Source organism: Thermobia domestica, chromosome 3, assembly GCF_964235325.1.
Source record: "Thermobia domestica chromosome 3, izTheDome1.hap1.1, whole genome shotgun sequence".
Classification (NCBI taxonomy): domain Eukaryota; kingdom Metazoa; phylum Arthropoda; class Insecta; order Zygentoma; family Lepismatidae; genus Thermobia; species Thermobia domestica.
The window spans coordinates 238,755,019-238,770,453 of record NC_137456.1 but is presented as its reverse complement, the minus strand read 5'-3'; positions in this window follow the sequence as shown (position 1 = coordinate 238,770,453).

The following is a 15,435-nucleotide window of genomic DNA, read 5'->3' as shown; positions in this document are numbered from 1 at the left end:
CATTTTTGAAAGAAAAGATTTTTTCGAAAAATAAAACTATGTATTTAATATAATGTCCCACTGATATCTCCTTTAGGCTGATGAAGACTGATAAGTATATATATATATATATATATATATATATATATATATATATATATATATATATATATATATATATATATATATGTGTGTGTGTGTGTGTGTGTTTGTGTGTGTTTGTGTGTGTTTTAACATCAAGTTTAACAGATTGAAGAACATGTTCCTAATACTGAAATATAGAATCCTGTGGTCTGTTTCAATTTGAGAAATAAAAATGAAATTGTAGGTTTATTTTCAATTTTAACTTAGTTATTGTCAATAATGATACGCAAGACTATAATATGCCAAACTCCGTCCCATTCTTCAGAATATCCTTTCTTCAAGGTATTACGTTCCAAATAGCTGCTCACCTAGAAACATTTGTTTGGAGGGGTCTTGTAGTATGAGACACTAAATCTTTTAGTACTTATCTGACATTAATCTACACCCAAATACGACCAATAATTTTTAAGTACCACAGAAACTCATGATCCTTAGAAAATGATAGGGACATGTTCTTTTTATAAGAAAAATGGTAAAAATAAGCCTTTACGATCGATGTATCGTTAATCCACTAAGCATCTGTAGTTGTGTTAAGGAAACGTACCATTTTCTTCCAGCCACAGAGTTTTCTTTTTTGGTGAAACAGGTTCTACCTGCGGACCATTTCTATGGATCCGACTCTGGTTCTAAACGCATTCGATTAAGTTATTCCTTCTCTCATTATTTATCTAAAAATCAACTTACACTAAACATCACTGACGAGTCTATCAATACTTCAATTTTTAGTTTCTTCCAGTTCTTAACATACTATGAGGTGTTGTGAGTCATGTGCACTCCGGTCTAGCTCCAATAACAGAAATTCCAGAATATCTAGCACATGAATTGATAGGTTCATTCATTGATAGGTGACCAGCCCAAAAATGTATTGGGCTCCAGCTGAAGTTTGGGGAGGCACGATTCAAGCATATTATAGTTCATTACCATATTACAGTCAGGGTTGCTTTGTTCAAAACAAATGAATAAAACTGGTTTGAAACAACAGATTTTGTTTAAAACAAAATTTATTTACATTTTAAAAATTTTGATTTAAGCACTTGTGCTTTACGAATTGGTTTAAACATATGTTTATCTTTACTATCTATTGTTTCTGTAAAAAATCTGCCACGAAAAGAAAATTGTGAAAAAGTTCTCCACATTCAGAAACCTATTTTCTTCTTGTTTGAATGTTATGATTTATCACGGCTACACGAAAAAAAGAAATCCAAGAATTATTTTTCGAAACAAGCTTTTCTGTAATCAGGAAATAAAGTTGTTTTGCAAAATTGCGATGCTGAAATTTAAATAGTCTATTGCAGGCATACGTTGATACTGTATATGGTGGTTATCAGTTTCCGTAGAACTTCGAATTGCTTAACATGAATTTCACGGGAAGAAGGACATGATTCCGTGAAAATTTACTAAAGTAACTCGAACTCCCTCAGATAAGAAAACGATCGTACGAGCTTGTTACAGAACGTGTAAGAAAAATAGATGGTTTAGTTCAAAGAATGAAGAATGATTATGAAAAATGCAATGCTGTAAAAAAACCGAAAAGCCAAACAGATAGTAGAAACGTTGATCCGTAAATAGCTTCTGGGGTTCGAACGTCAGTGATGTTGTTGGAATGGAACATCAGGCAAGAATTAATTTTTAATCACCGATTTCTTTTTCATTTTACTACGCATATCGGAAAAGTAAGTACAGTTTTGGACAAAAATATAGTAACATATTTTTAAAAGATGTTTATTGTCACAAGAAAGAGCATACCTTACACTACTATTCAACCCAGTTTCCACCGTTATTCAAGCACTTGTCGTAGCGTTGGATCAACTTATTAATTTCTTCCTCATAGAAAGATTCCGCCAGTGAGTTTGACAATATGCAGCCAAGGTGACATCTGTTGCTGCCCAGTGAGTTTCACTTTGTCCGGAATTCGCCTGAAAGCGTTGTCATAGTGAAACGTCTGTTCTCTCGAATTTTTCATCGATTTTCCTCACTACGTCATCGATGACAACAGAAATGTGGCCATTCCAGGGCTCATAGTGGACATTAGTTCGACCCTTACTAAATATCCTTACCCACTTTCTCATCATTCCATCAGTCATTGGGTTTTCACCATAGACATCTTTAATTTGACTATTAATTTCTGCCAGTTTCACATTCTTTCCGTTTAGAAATGGAATTACCAAATGAATCTCAAAGTCGGCGGGATCGTTAATTGTCTTAGACATTTTAAACTTGCACTATAAACAGACAACTCTACGGAGAGCAACCAAAATGACGCCATTTGAGAGCAGACGAATAAGGACAACTAGCGCGCATGAGCATCAGCGGCTGGAATGTGAAACGGCACTTTCTTTCCGGATACGCATCGTATTATGTAAATTTTTATTTCGTCCTTCTCTCCCACCTCCGTTCTAAATGTTCTTAAAAACTTTACGCAATGACATATCTTCTGTTGGAGGGACCAGGTCAGAAAGCGAAGGTATGGTTGTCACACGCGTAACTAATCAGTAAAGGGTGATACTTATCATCACATCATTGCCTAACGTCACGTCAGTGAGACTCCTGGTACGACTTAATGTACATTTGTTCGTCTGTTCGTATATATGTATTAAGCCACAGGGCACAATTTTCGGACTTTTAACATTAAATTTTGAGGGAAAGGCTGGAATTTGTTGTACAATGTTTAACTGATTTCTGACGTAAAATTTCAAATTTAGTGGTTGGAAAGACAATTTAAACAATAAGGCCTGTCTCCAATAGCCTTGCCACTGAGGCAAAACTCTAATCAATCCAACGAAAGAAACTAATTTTGTGTCTTTCTAACAAACTTGAGTTGCAGGATAAATTTGACTTCAACTCATTTTTTTAAAAAAAATTTTTAGGTATGAAGTGTTCAAAGAATCCAAGTCCATTTTGAAAAAGGTTCATTTTTGCTAAGCAAACTTAATATTTTCGATGTCAAAAATCCAAAATAAATGAAACAAGACCAACGTGAAAATGTATGGTGTAGGTAAGTGTTCCATTGCTAGCAAGGACATTTCAGGAACGGGGAACAGGAGTGTTAATTTCCCTGTCCCTCCTCATAAATTTAAGATATTAACATTATATACCGTATGACCGGTAAAGATTAACAGGTCAAGCTCCGAAAACAATAATCAGTAATGTATAATGATGTTAAATAAATTTAGGGTGTGTCAAAAGAATACAGCGATGGAAAATGTCAGATTTTCGCAACCACGAATCCGTAACGAAAGAAAAATTACGTCACAAGGTGGAATTTTGTGTTTTATATGATTGCCTCTAGAGAGGGACGTCCGTTTAGAGGTCATCAACTCCCTAACCTGAATTTCAGATTTTGGAGACAGTAATGCGGATATAGAAATCCCTTGATGAACGAAGTTTAACAGTACTAATTTGAAGTCCTTACAGTGAATAAATACCTATTTTGATCAGTTATAATCCATTTCCATTGCCGATAGAGACAATTGACCTATATTGCTCTTTTTTGTGCCCAAGGATTTCAAGTTGACTCTACTTTCGAGTTTCGGGCCTGCTTAATAGGCTGGAATCGGACCTAAGCAATATTTCAGTTGGCATCATCTGTATTTCCTCCGTATTTAGTTGGTGTAATAACTCCAAACTTGTTCTGTTGGACTTTGCTCATCAAAAGATTTCTAAAACTACCTTAGTGTCCTCAAAATTTGAAATTCAGAGTAGGGTAGGGGCGGCTACCTCTTGACCCACACTGACGCCCCTGTCTAGTAGCTGTCGTGTGGAATTGACCCACGCCTTTTCACATGAATTTAGTTGAATTCCAACTCCTTTGCATTAGAGTTCGTCTACTGACCAAAACTGGATATTATAAGAAATGCACTTGGATCCAAAATTGGTGTGGATGCCCAAGATATTTTGTTCAATACAATTATTGAATTAGAAAAGAAAACAACCAACTCGTAGGCCTGCTGAAAATATTCTAAAGTTAGCGCAAATTGAAGTGTGCTTCAAACAGTACTTTTCGATGATTTATTTAAAGTAATTTCATCAGCACTCGTGTTCTGAAATAAGAATAAAATATTGTAACTAAAATAACACCTGCCCATCTAATGACCAAATGAGTAAAACTTATGCACACAAATATACAATACCGATAACAAGACAATTATTTGAACCAAATGCCACAAATAATGCCATGTTAAATCCAGTGACGATGCCAAAATCATGTTGCAAACCACTGGTTCCATACAAATGAAATTAGGTGAAAGAGTGCGTTCTCAGTAATAGGTTTTGGAAAAAAATGGCAGTATTTTGAAACCGATATGGACACTCAAAAATCAATTCCAAAACCGTTTGTGCTACAAAGCCGAAATTTATTATGCTAGGGTGCATTATATGAGTGGACTACGAAAATATTATTATTATTTTTAGAAAATCAGCTTGAATGCAATATGCCCAACAAAAACTCTTTTTAAAAAATCCATAGAAAACTAACTTTTTAGTCAAACGATTGTATTTGTTATCAATTTTGCACTAAACGGTATATATAGCATGCATCTGTAATACCTATTGCAAGCGAAGAGCAAAAAGGAATAACAAATAAGTTATTGCACGATTTAATATATATGTTTAAAATTATGTTTCAAACTGTGCGAAATGTTTAACAATATTTTTTGTTGTGAGTTTTAAAACATGCTTAAATCAGTTTGAACATTTTCTTATATTTTAAACACATACTTTGTTCTTTTTCGAAAAACAACTACATTTTCAAACCTTGATTACAGTTTATTTGTTTGACTACCCTGAAAATTTTAAGGAGGCAAGCAAAAATTTAGGGAGGCCCGGCCCCCTATTCTCCTTTAATACAGGCCTGCTACTATGCCTTCTTGGATTATCTGTAAAACCTATAAATATTTTTTTTTGAAAATTAGTAATAGAAGAACAATTTTTAAACAAGAACCACTCTTAGCATATCAAAGTTCTTAAAAAAACGTTCGCCGGGGCGCCGTCTTCCTTCATAGAATATTTTTTGTTGTAGGTTAATTTCATGTAGTATGTTTTCTTAACTTCATAAAAAGATCCTTTTGACACCATTCAGGACCTTTACATTAAGAATAATACTTTGACAAGAATGTAGTACTTTCTTCAAGCTATAACTCTCTAGAAGACAAAGTAACTACAAAATGTTGGAAGAACTAAAGGAACAACTGAAAGCGAAAACACTTATGTGAGATTTCTGGTGAGATAAAATATTTCAAATATCAATTAGATTAAATATTCAAATAATAAGGTGGCATTATCTTAAGGAGCCTGCTATAATGGTCTCCTGTGCATTCACATGTCTCCAGTATTAACTTGTGATACTTCCTTAAGATTCTTAGAGCATAAAAGGTACAAGTCAGGTGACCTGAATAAGGTCGATATAGCGGAAATTTGCGATTCAGTATGATGCCTAGATGAATAGGACATTGTAACACTTAGACAGCAATATCTTATTACAGAAGCAAACTAGAAACGTTTTCTTCTTGCCTCTTTCTAGATAACAATTATTTACTGCTTACCTAGTGTTTGAATATTAAAATATGCCGTTATTGTTGTAAAAGGATATTTTTCTGGTTTTTAAATGACGTATCAATCACAAATAAATTTGAAACTACAATAACCATGGAACATTTATGAAAATAAACTAAAATTTTTAACTACACAGAACACTAAATAAGGAATTGTTGTATATAAATTGTGCAAAGAAATATGCGTATGATCTTGCGAATTATGAAGATCAACATACATTGAAAGTATATTTTATATCGTGTTTATTTATTGGTGTCAAACGATTACTTCAACCATATTGTGTACAAAGAGCATGTAAATTATAGCAGTGAAGTCCAATTTTCATGCATTCACAACTATTATTACTGCATCATCTTTTACAGTTACATAACAAGCAAATAATATTTCTAGAAACAGGTTTGTTTGGCAGATGGTATTGGAATTAGCTTTGCATTGTAATATATCGATCTCTATTTAGTGGAATATAGGTTTACTCCCTTGCGCTGTTGAAATTGTAAGAAAATTGTAACGAATATTGCCTTGCTGCGGAAGAGAAAGGTGGAATAGTAGCTAAATTGAAATTTCTAGTGTGACTCAGTTTGACGCTAGTTTTCAAATGTAACCCGAACCCGTAGTAGTTCAGATTATCAGCAACTTTTTCACTGTATAATACATAAAGAAACTCTTCTCCATTCTCAGCAATATCATGCGGTGACGATTGTTCTTAATTACAAAGAGTGACTTGCATTGCTAGTATTTTGTCATTCATAAAGTTACGAAACACTTGGACTTTCCCCTCTTCCATACATACTACAGTAGTGGCACATTACGTGGGAACATGAAGAAAGAGCTTGACGCATTTCATTTTACCCAAAGATTATTGAAGTACTTTGCTACTGTATATTCTCTGAGGATATTTCGCTTTAGTTGGAACGATCATTTCAATATTCTCAGAGAGAGCTAGCACAATTAGTATAACTAAGATGTATGTATCCTCTTTGAGTATAACTGATCTCTTTCCGGTATGTGCGGTATCAATTGCAGCAGTCACAAATAATGCATCAGCATCGGCTTCTGCTTGCAGCACTTTAACCCTTGCTAAGTGTAGATATTTTGAAAGTTGTTCGTAATTCGTGCCTTGCTCTTTGAATTCCTAAGGAACAGATCACAAGAGGACACAACATATGATGTTTCTCTCAAATACTTCCAGTATGTTCCATGACGAGTGACTTCACTATTCTTAATACACTTACTACAACCATCAAACATAACTGACACATCCGTGGCATAATAGCTTGTAACACATTTCTTCACTATCTGTTAATATGATTTAATTTGTTTCCAAACTACTCTATACCATTAGTATCCCCTGCCGATGGTGTAAGTAACTCTCAAATTGGACATTGAAAAACTATGCAATGGTTTTGATTAACCCTCCAGAACTGGAATGAGAGTATATTTTTCCCGATCCTTTTCTGAGAATAACATTCTTCAAAAATGCCGGAAACCAAGCTGCAAGCTCCAATCGACAATATGTGGCAAGTTGTTCACCAAAGTACACAAGGTTGAGTATGTAATGAAAATGTTAGGTTGCATTACCATCTTCCAAGTCTTCTTTCATTTTTATACCTTCAGTAATAATTCCCAAGTTTTGACAGCGTCTTTTCTCTTAAGATGAATATTATTAAATGATTTGCTATCATATGTTTCATAGCGAGGATGTCAACTTTTACATTTAGCAGAATCACAGTTTATACCAATATTCGCAACCAATCCATAAGCATGGGACACGAAAATAGCCGAACGTTTATGGGAGGGATTGTGTAGTGCAACAATTCTATCATCTACTTCACATTTTTTTCTGTTACCAGCAGCCTTAGTTATAGCTAGCGGAAAGTTTATTCATCTGTTAATAGTGGAAGTACTTAATATTCGTCCATGAGTTAGTCCGGCAACGGATTTTATCCAGTGCAAAAGAAACATCTCAATGATCACGTGTGACTAAGTTCCAGTCCAAAACTTGTCTGTTTTTCTTATAGTAAAATTGGAACTTATTACAAATTTCATGTATTAAATTGGAGGCATTCTTTGTTCTACAGCCACTGTGCGCTGCAAATAAATATGTTTTGACATACTTAGTATAATTTGAATGCAATGCAAGTGAAGACTCATATCACTAGCACGTTATGCAATAATATAAAGCCAACACAATTTCTAGAAGATGGTAGTATTGGAACCATAAATTTCTAGTTCGAGTGGGAGTTGTCAGCTGCTTTACGTTTTGACAGAACACTAACAACTGTCCAAGTATTTGTGTTTCCACTGCAGAACCCCAAAAGCAATTGTACGTCCACAAAAAGAAAAAATATAGCCTCCAACTGACACTTAACAACATCTTCAGTTAATAGCTCAAAATGTAGTTAAGCCAAAGTTTGCTTCTCTGAGAAAATGTGCATGTAAGGTCTTAAGTACTGACAACAGCTCATTATTTAAACTCTACTATTACTTGCATACACTATATTCTGAAGGGCTTCTAAGCCACTTCGTCCCATAGTCATACTAATTGAACACGGAAAAGACATTAAAAGGTACTTCTTCAGAGACGGACTTCAACGGCAGACAAGGGACTTTCAGAAGCAAGTGACGATAGAAATTGAAAGGGTGAATGGAAAATTCGCTGATCAGAGGTAACAAAAACTATTCTTTGATTTAGCTTTCCAACGTCTTTTGCATCAGAAAAAATACTCATTAATAAAACATTTAGAATCCTGAAAAAAAAACTCTTTCAGAACACTACTGGCTAAATTTTAATACTAGCTGAATATAAGCATTCATCGCATGGGTCAGATAAAATATCGGACATTTTCTACTGCTTATACATGACTCGGTAAGGAGACCCCATGGTTCGGTTAAAAAAAAAACACCTATTGCCCCAGGTGGTGGCTGTATTTGGATGTGAACGCCTAAGAGAGTATCACCATTCATGTTAACGACCGCGATAACTATTGACTTAACACTAATATAGATCATTTTTGATTATTTTTACGTGTGTCGATGACCCCTCTATTCTGACCGCCGTTAATGAGCTGATGGGGGCTAAATTTGAAAGTAAACGTGATCTTGAGTTTCACCATTGAGATTCGGTCATTTTGTATTATTTTTAAATGTCTCCTTCACCCCGACCCTCAAATGAGCTCCGGCCTGCATACAATAGTAACTGAATTTGCAAGCCATCGCTAACGGAAGGGTCACCATTGATCTCAGCGACCGCGACAACTATGGACTTCACATTAATATCGTTCATTATGAATTATTTTTTTTTGCCTTGGTATTTTGCCCGTATGTGACCCTCTGCCCGTATACAATGAAAGCTGAATTTGCATGTCATCCCAAATAGAACTGCCACCATTGATGTCAGTGACCGCGAAACCTATGCATTTGACACTAATATCAGTCATACTCGATTATTTTTACATGTCTCGGTATCCCTTCAGTGACCACCGGCCCACAGTCGAACGGGATGAATGCGATCGAAGTTTCCTCATTGATCTCAGCGACCGCATAAACTATCGATTTCACACTAAAATCGGTCATTTTGGATTATTTTTACATCTCGGTAACTTCCCCGCATGTGGCACTCTGCACAAATACAATGGTAGCTGGATTTGCAAGTCATCGCAAATGGAATTATTTTTACCATAACCGTTTTGGATTATTTTTACATCACTCGGTGACCCCACGGTGACACCTGGCCCACAGCCAAATGGCGTGGTTGTGATCGGAGTTTCACCATTGATCTCAGCGACCGCGAAAAATATGAATTCGACACTAATTTCTGTCATTTTCTACTACTTTTACATGTCGCACTAAACACCCCATGAGGCCCCCTTGGTTCGAATTTTAAAAGAATCGCTTCGCCTTGGCGCTGGGGTCTGGACCGAAGTACCCCTGACGAAAATTTGGTACCTCTCAGCCCAGACTTTAGGCCGGTCCCGGAAGCGCCACCCCAGAGACCCATTTGTTCGAAATTTGAAAAAAGCGCTTCGTGTTGATCTGGGGACTTGACCAATGTACCCCTGACCAAAATTTGGTGACTCTCGGTCCTCTCGTCTGGTCCCCAGGCTGCACACAGACAGACAGACAAACACACAAACAAACTTTATATTATTTATATTATATTAGATTAGATGGCAATATGAGGTAAGACGGAAGAAAATATTGTCTAGAAACTGACGTAAAGAACTACTTTCCAAATTACATATGTAAAATGATATAGCTGTCTAAGTGTTACATTGGCTTTCTCAACTGGACGCCATACGCAATGACGTCCTTATGGGCTACATTCAGGTCATCTAACTAAGTATTTTTATGCTCTAAGAACATTAAGCTAGTATCAAAAGTCAAATGGAGGAGATATGTGACTCCACACGAAACCATTATAGGAGTCACCTGAATATAATATAATCTTATCGAAAATTGCACACCAAGTGTCACGAAAATTCCATTAACTCCGTTATTTTTAAGATAGACCTACATACATTCCATCGTTGAAAGCTAGGATCGAGCTCTATCAAGTCTATTTCAAGACATTTTCATATAGCGATTAGTTTCTTAGTTATATGACAATAAATCATTGTTGAAACATGATAATAACTACATTTCTACATAATGTCCGACATTTCTCAGTATTGATGCAAAGAAGAGCATAGGAACCTGCAAACTTGCATTCGTGAATGTATTCTATGATCTTGAAACTGACATAAGAATGACGTTTCCAGCTTAATTCTTTAAGGAGATATTGTCATTTAACAGTAATTCGGTCTGCTCGCAATGTTTAATCTAAGATGGCGGATTTCCCCATAAGTGGGAAAAGGTGGGAATTTTCAGCATATGTTCTAGAAACCATGCTGAAAATAATCCTACTGGATTCTTTTATTAATTATTTTTGTCCAGGTTGGGCTCAAAATCTGCCTAAATGCACTTTCTTATTAATGTATCGTAGTATGTTGTGAGTTGCATTTTCTGTAAATTCTAATTGTATAATATAATTAATGGACCGCATGCCCAGGAGACTTAACAACAAAAAGTTCATATATTGGGCTAATGTTTACACTCACTTCCAATAATAGGTACCTCTGTTAACATATTTTGTAAGCAGTTAAATATAAATCTATATATCACATACTTATGGTTATGGTTAACAATACACAGAAATATAGATTGTTGATAATTTCTTGGAATCGTATGTTTACTCCTGGAAATTTCAAGTTGGAACTTAAGACACTTGGTATCTAAGCTGTGACATGTGAGATAAATGTCCTACTCACTTTACCCTAGATTCATAGCTTGTTCAGAAGCCTGGCGATGGCACAGTCATGTCCAAAATACTTGTCGCATATCTATAACTGTCTTCTTGTAAGAAAAAAGTAAAAAAATACAGGGAATTTTTACTACTGATAGTATTTGTGTAATCGGTAAATTTATATTTGGGTTAAATTTCCTTGGAAAAGAATTATAAATAGTAAAATCAGAATAAGTAAAACAAAATTTTACTAATGGACATAAAATTTTATTTTCGTTTTATTGTTCTTATTTATTGCTCTTTTCACATGAAATTTGCCACATACATGTCTTTGCCGATTCTACACAGACTAACATTATAAGAAATACCGGGCCAATTGGTTATCAAATTATATTCCTACAACAACATATTTATAGAGATGCGACAAAAATTTTGGTCATGAGTGTACAGCCTTTAAACAGAACTGAACGATCGCTTGGTTCTTGTTGCCTATGTAGGGGTATTCGTTGAAGGTTAAATGATGTATTAACGTTTTAGCTTTTTCTCGTACTTATCTGTATTTCTATCACTGACCAATTTATATCAGGGTTGTTAATTCTAATGATACCAATGAGCGTAAATGTTTTTTTACTAACTTGGAGAGGAAAATTCCCTAGCGCCGAACTGAAAACATGTTATTTTGTCGTATAACAATTATTCTGGTTCTGAAACAAAACCGATATGTTTGAGAATACGAGAGCTGATGGAAAGCTTTCTAGAACCACTACAGTGACGCTATTCGAATCCTGTTACAAATTCGCAATAATATACCATTTTGTATTTAAGTTATTTTTATTTCTTGTTTAAGGATATTTAATTATTTATCACAGTAGTTCAAAGAAGTAATGTTATGTGTGAAACAAGCATTTTCATCAATATTTATAGCATTGATCCCATTGATTTCAAATGTGTGGCACAGTTACAATGCGTTGAACGATTTCATTTTCCCTTTAGATATGAAACCCCACCCAATAGAACTGTGGACAATTGAATTTCCTACTTGGTTTGCTAACTACAAATACATATCATTTTGCGTTAATATGAATTTAAGTATGTATGTTTATTCATTGCTTTCAGAAGAGTTCTTCCTGTTATCAAGGAATTGCCTTTACTTGACTTCAATTCCATACACGCTGAAGGAAGGATAGGTTTAGCCATTTCTCGTTTCCTAAAACGGTGTTTCATCGAAAGCGGAATTTTATTTATTTATTCTTCTGATTGCTCCAATTTTTGCTTTTCTTCATGATAATTCAAGATAGCTTTGTCTTGTACGACATGCTCTATATTCACTCAAAGATTTACGCGCTTATTTTGTAATCAGTTTTAGACTTTCAGGAGCAGTTAAACGTACATTAAATTGAGCTAATTGCAGTTGCACTCCAATTCCTCATGTTTCACCAAACCTACTACGTCAACTCTATTTCATAATTGTAAGATTTAGATACTAAAACAATGAATATAAAGTAAACTTGAGCTAGCCGATGGCTCGGGGTGAGTCATTTGTAAAGCCTTTGCTTTAGGTGTGTGCGAACTGTAATTCGATCCCTGCTTGGACCGAATAAGCTCCCTCTTACACAAACACAACTGTGTGAATTTTCTCTTGGTTCTACTATTTCCCTTCCCTTATCCCATTCTTGATCAACATCTGAGTTTCCTTTAGCATGCAGGATAAACCCGTAAGATGTAGCATGCAGGATAAACCCGTAAGAAAGATTTCATTTTGTCTCGAGTTAAACGCCCCAGAGTTGCACACCCTTATCTTAGTGTTCTGGATAGGGACATGATTCGGACGTGTGCGATCCAGTATATTAACACTTTGTTCATAAAATGGGAATTAAAGTAATTTCCACACTCCTTCAATTTCCGATCTTATAAGCACAAAATGCTAAATGTGAGTTTTCGGTTATGGCGAAGATGTAAAATATTGATTATAAACTCCTAATTAAGAATGAACACCCATTTGTTGCAGATTTTGAGCTTTTCAAGGAGGAAAGATGTTAAGTTCTATATCACTGCAATTTCTGTAATTTTATTTGTCACACTTCATGTTTGCCTATGTAGCTCGGACACATCTGCTACTGTATGCATATACCATTGTGCAACAATTAGGGATAAAAGTAAGTTTCAGATACTGTGTCATTCCAAAGTGGTATAGAATATAGTGGATGACATTATTGCTACATACAAGGGTTTCGGTCAAAAATATAGTTCCTTTCGCATATATTTGAGGAAGAACAAGTAACATCAAAATTTCATTAGCAAATGTAGCAACTGTTCAAATTTAATAATACCTAAAATAGATTATATTGCTTGTTAGATACTATTTTTGTTGAAGCTTGTACATCAAACTTTTTTCTTTTTAGGTTTGTGAACATTTCAGAAGATTTTATAGAATATTTATTACTGTACATACATGTTTGTTGTGTTTGATAAAAATGAAATTTTATTCTGAACAAAATATTTGCAGTGCTCTTTCTAGAATATATGTTAGTTGTTGTAATTTATTTGAGTTTTGCATTCAATTCAACAGAAAAAAACTATATTGTCACACATACCTACAGCTTAAAGGGAATTCGACACACATAAGCTTCAGTCGGGAATTGAACTCCGTTTCTAGAAAAGAGGTGTGTGAACGAAGTAAGTTCAGTTGAAGTTGCAATAAACGTTATATTATATTTGATAATAATTGAAATACCTATTCTTCGTATGGGTCAGATAAAATATATACGTAAACAAGCTGAACAACGAAAGAAAAATATCAGTCACTTTCTGCTACTTTTACATATATCTGTAAACGCCCCCCGACACTCCTGGTTCCCAGTCGATGGAGGCTATATTTGGAAGTCAACGCGTGTAGCAGTATCACCACTGGTCTCAGCGACCGCAAAAACTATGGATTTGATACTAATATCGGTCGTTTTGGATTATTTTTACATTTCTGCTCTCCTTGGTACCCCTTCAGCCGAATGGGGTGAAGGTAAGCTAATGCGGTCAAAGTTTCACAATTCATTTCAGCGACAGTGAAAACTGTGAATTCGATACTAATATCGGTCATTTTGTACTACTTTTACATTACATGTCCTGGTAAATGTCTCTCCCCTGAGACCCTCTTGTTCGAATATTGAAAAACATGTTTGTCTTGGTCTGAGGCCTAGGCCAGGGCACCCTTGATCAAAATATGGTAACACTCTATCCATTCGTCTGGTTCCCAGCAAAATTATATCTGAAAACATTTGTTTTATTATACTTTCCTTATAAGTGTTCCATGAAGTTTATTTATGAAATATAAATGTATATAGCAAGGCAGGGTCTCGCATACACGTAGCCCATATAATATATAGCTGACGTATGTAATATGTAAAGTACTGTTAGATATCAAACATCTGAGCGTGGGTAAAAGCAGTATGTATTTATCATATCCTCTGTATCCTCCGTACATATTTCTGTAGTAAAATTATGTACTGCTGTCCGGATAACGGACTTTTCTTAGTGTATGCATTTACCTTTTGCTGATTTGAATCTCATGATTTGAAATGAACTATTAATAGTATTATATGCATAGAAGTGCAGTCACAGTTTACAGAGAGATTTATATTGGCTGCAGTGACAATTGGTAAAATTTGAAGACCATATATAATAACACGCTGTCAAGTTGGTATGTACCCATTTTAACACTACCACTGTGGCAAGAACATCAAATAAAGGTACACCAAATTTTACAGAATTTACAATATTTTGTTGTATGAATTGTTGGCAATGAAGCCCTGGAGTAAGACTGGGTTGATCAAAATTTCAAGATACGTTATACGAAATTGACATCATTTCTATTTGGAAAACCAGTAATCAAAATTATTCTTTAACTGGGAGTTCGTTATCTATAGGTAAGCTTTGTCAAGTATACCTTAAGAGAGATGTATTACATTGTGCAACAAATTTAACCCGTCAACGCAAAGTGTCAGCTACAGGTAACACTACTTTAAAGGCGTATTCTTCCCTGTAGAATAAGTCGACTTCGAAACCTTTTTGTGTGGTGATGCAACATACATAGGTATGTGAGTGGTGCTACTGTGGTTCACTAGGACCCTGTGGTGGACGATTGGTGAAAAAGAAGACGCCTTAAAAGTAGTGTCATCTGTAGGTGACACGGGGAGTTGACGGGTTAAACTTATTTTCTGTCCTTCAAATTAAATTATGTGATTTAACTAAATGGCAGATGCTAGACTCATGGGTGGAAACCAAAATGTTCCATCATGTCATGTTTCTGTCTGGCTGATCACAAGACATTTTACGAAATATACGTATTGACACATATTTACTATCTAATGTAGGCTAAGAAGGAGTATTATACTAATTTTAAATTTTGTTTACTTGTCCATTAAAATGGGGATGGCAATGGGGAATGGCGGAAACTTCATAACGAGGAACTACATAATTTATATGGT